The sequence below is a fragment of the Microcebus murinus genome, chromosome 11 (assembly GCF_040939455.1).
Source record: "Microcebus murinus isolate Inina chromosome 11, M.murinus_Inina_mat1.0, whole genome shotgun sequence".
Lineage (NCBI taxonomy): Eukaryota > Metazoa > Chordata > Mammalia > Primates > Cheirogaleidae > Microcebus > Microcebus murinus.
This window is the reverse complement of record NC_134114.1, coordinates 39,233,845-39,238,022: the sequence shown is the minus strand read 5'-3', so window position 1 is coordinate 39,238,022 and position 4,178 is coordinate 39,233,845. Positions and strand designations below refer to the sequence as shown.

At 41.3% G+C, this 4,178-nt stretch overlaps 1 pseudogene; it reads left to right on the top strand.

The window, feature by feature from the left end:
- Positions 1–1,704: 1,704 nt before the first annotated feature.
- Positions 1,705–2,082, top strand: LOC105877310 (large ribosomal subunit protein P1 pseudogene; annotated as a pseudogene).
- Positions 2,083–4,178: the final 2,096 nt, after the last annotated feature.

Sequence of the window (4,178 nt, the reverse complement as noted above, 5' to 3'; positions counted from 1 at the left end):
CTTCTCATTTTTTATAAAAGCAAATGTGTATGTGTATCCATAGAGAAAAGTTTAGAGGCTAGGCACAGTGGCTCACTCCTGTAATCTCAGCACTTTAGGAGGCTGAGGCGGGAGGATCACTTAAGGCCAGGAGTTAGAGACTAGCCTGGGCAGCATAGCAAAAGCCTGTCTCTACAAAAAAAAATAAAAATAAAAATAAAAATTAGCCCAGCTTGGTGACATGCACTGCATGTAGGGGCCACTGTATTCTAGTGACAGAGTGAGACCCTGTCTCTAAGAAAACAAACAAAACCCATTAGAAGGATATATACCAGAACGTAAATCATGGTTCTTTCTAAATGATGAGATTATAGGTGTTTGCATATTTATTTATAATTTTAAGTAATGTCTGAATTTTTTACAATGAGCATATAGTACTTTGATGATCAGAGAAAAATGTCTCCATTTTGAACAACAACAAAAAATAATGCTCTCTCTGAATACATGTGCTACTGAAATCACATACGTGTAAGTAAGCACAAACTACTTTGCAGTTTTGTATATCTTGCCAGGATTGCCTAAAGATGACAAAGTCCTTGTAGCAGCTTGCCACCAGGAAAACTCAACAAGTTGTCAAAAATTTGTTCAAAGAAAATACAAAAAGAGAAGTCGCAGGGAGTTCTTCAGCAACTCGTTGTGTGCTGACACACCAGGTGGACACAGGAGGCAGACCTGGTCGAGAGGGGCCTTTGCTGGGCCACATGCTATGGAGGCCCAGCTGTGGTCTTCCTGCGGCCAGCGTCCTCCTCCCAGGGCCAGGAATCTGAGGAGCCAAGCTCACTCCCTCCCAGATTGTGCTCCAGATATTTGGGAACAAAAACAGTCCCCTGCACCTGCTTCTTGCGCAGACCTCTTCCTCATGTCAGTCTGACCTCCAGGCATCAACTGTGCCTCCAGCGTACACTTTCCAAGCCCAAGAGGTGACCGAAGGGTGTTTATCTGTGGGCGTATGGATAACTAGGGTGTGCAAGAGTCCCTGGAAGTGGGACCTGGGTGTTCAGGAAAGGGTGGAGCAGTGGGAGCAGGACAGGGGCTGGTTTTTCTCATGTTGTCACATTCCAGAATGGAACTCCGAGGACCCTGATAATGCCAAATTTGAAGCCAGCCTTCCAGGTCATTGTGAAGTATATTTGTAAACATAGGAAGATTAAATGTGCTAATTACTGCTATACTAGCTTGATTTATAACTTTTAAATATTTAGACACATGGTATATGGGCCTTCATTTGTGTTCTTGTCCTAAGTTCCCCAAATGTTAGGGATAGGGCCTGGAGACAGAACAAAACCAGTAGACCGGTTTGTCCTGGGAAGAACTCCAAGTGTCATCCGAGAGGGTCTGTAGAAGAGCAGAGATGTTGCTCTCTAGCCTCATGGACAACTTAGAGCTAGACCAGTCTTGGAGGACATCTGTGGCTTCCCAATAGGTTCACTGGTACCCTCTGGACTCTAGTGAACATGCAAAGCAGAGAACCAATGATGAAAGACCTGGGCTATATCCAGTTCATCGGTGGAAGCAATGTTTATTAAAGAATAATTCTGTCAGGCTGAGCCCATGCAAGAATGAACAATAAGCCCTTTTCTCAGCTTTTGCCAAGGTGCTCGGTTCTTTCGAGGAAGCTAAGCCCATGCTGGGGTGAGGCCCTCATGTCATGCAGCAACTAGCACCATGCCCGGCAGCGCCAGCCCTACGCTCACCCGCATGGTGGCCTCGGTCTCTGAGATCACCTATACCTACTTGGCCCTCATTCTGCACGACAATGAGGTGACTTTCACAGGGGATAAGAGCAGTGCCCTCATTAAAGCAGCTGTTGCAAATGTTGAAATTTTTGGCCTGGCATGTTTGCAAAGACCCTGGCCAATGTCAACATCAAGAGCCTCATGTATGATGTACGGGCCGGGGGACCTGCTCCTGCCGCTCCGGCCGCACCTGCAGGAGGTCTTGCCCTCCACCCCTGCTGCCCCAGCGGAGGGGAAGAAAGTAGAAGCAAAGAAAGAAGAATCTGAGGAGTCTAATGATGATATGGCCTTTGGACTTTTAAACTGAGCCTCTTCTATAATATGTTCACTAAAAAGCTGAACTCTTAAAAAAAAAGAATGGATTCCCAAGCACCCTAGAGGCTGAAGCTATAAGGGATTTATTTGGTAAAGAAAAGCTGCTTCCCATACAGACTTCTAGAAAAGTGCTGTTTCCTGGGAGCCCAGACCTGGGACTAGGCCTGAGTTTGAGGCAGAGTCAAAAATAATAACAAAGGACAATTCAAAGAAGAGGAAATGCAAATACATTTTAAATATATGAAAATATTTTCAACCTCACAATAAGAAAAAAACAAATTTAAAGTATACTTTTCACATGCACATTATCAAAGACTGATGGTTTGTTAACATGCAGCATTAAGTTAGATGAGAGACATCGGACAATAATCACACGCATTTTTGGTGGAAGTGTAAAGTAGTGTACCCTCTCTGAAGTTATGTTTAGGCAGCATCCATCCAAATGCAAAATGTTCATACTCTTTGAGACAGCAATTTCACTGCAAGGAATTTATCAAATAGGTATACACCCCTTTGTACAGGTACACAAAAAAATTGTACATTGCATCTTATAGGTAGTGGGGGGAAGATTGGAAACAGCTTGAAAGTTTATTAATAGGACACTAGTTAAGTAAATTATGCCTTATCCATTGAATGGAATGCTCCGTGGCTGTTAAAAAAGAAATAGGCTGATTTATTAACTTCTTAGACTACTCTTCAAGATATATCATTGAATAAAAGAAGATGGTGTGTGAAGAACAACTGGTCTGTGCTCTTTGACAATATCAACACCATGAAAGACAAAGGCCGACTGAAATATGTAAGATTCACTACAGTCACATGACAGTCAAATGCAATGTTTGATGCAGGATCAGACCTTGTCACAAAGGATGTATTGGGACAACTGGAAAAATTTTTAAGTGGACTGTATATCAGATAACAGGATTGTATCGATATTAAATTTCCTAAACCTTATCATTGTAGCATGCTTACATAAGAGAATGTCCTTGTTGTCAGACAATATACAAACAAGTATTTAGGGATAAAGATGTCTGCAACTCACTCTGAAATGGTTCAGTAATAATAATAATCAAAGTAAAATATGTGTATATTTATATATATAAAGAGAGAATTCAATTGTGCAACATGTTAAAAATTGATGAATCTAGGTAAAGGTACACAAGAGTTCACTTTTACTATTTTTGTAACTTTTCTTTTTTTTTTTTATTTTTTAGGATTGGCTACATCTGTGGAATTTGTAACTTTTCTGAAGGTTAGAATTTTTCTTAATAAAGAGAGATAGCTGGGCAGTGTGATAGTTTATGCCCATAATCCCAGCACTTTGGGAGGCCAAGGCAGGAAGATCAGGGGTTTGAGACTAGCTTGGGCAACACAGTGGGGCCTCATTTCTACAAAAAAATTAAAAATTAGATGAGTGTGGTGGTGCATACCTGTAGACCCAGCTACTTGGGAGGTTGAGGCAGGAGGATTGTTTCAGCCCAGGAGTTGGAGGCTGTTGTGAGCTATAAATGGGCTACTGCACTCCGGCCTGAGCAACAGAAAACAAAGGGAGACCCTGTCTTAAAAAAAAAAAAAAAAAAGGTGCAGAAGAGTCTGTAGTGTACAGCCTTTTGGAAGAAATGCATACACTACCTCCGAAAGGGATCAGAAGAAACTGATACCAGTAGTTGCTTCTGGGAAGTGGAATTGACCTGAGGTTTGGGGTAAAAGGGAAATTTACTGTATTATGTACCTAATTGTACTGTTGAGAGTAAAAAAAAATTATTTTTAATCTTCCTTATTCAAAATGAGAGAGGGGGCAGCAGGGGCGCAGAGAGAACAAGTTATTTTAAAATTAGCCACAGCTACTAACCATCAAACACTTCACTTCCACTGTGTACATTTTGGAGTAACAGTTACTTTTCCTAATTCATTTTAGGCAGTCCCATGTACACTGATCAAAAGCAGCCAGTATCATTTTAAAAAATGCAAGGCAAAGCAAAAAATGCGGCTGCCCAGAGACAAGCACTATTAATATTTTCCTATGTTTCCTTGTAGCCTTTTCCCCACACACTTTTTAAACATAGTTGAGATCATACTCAATATATA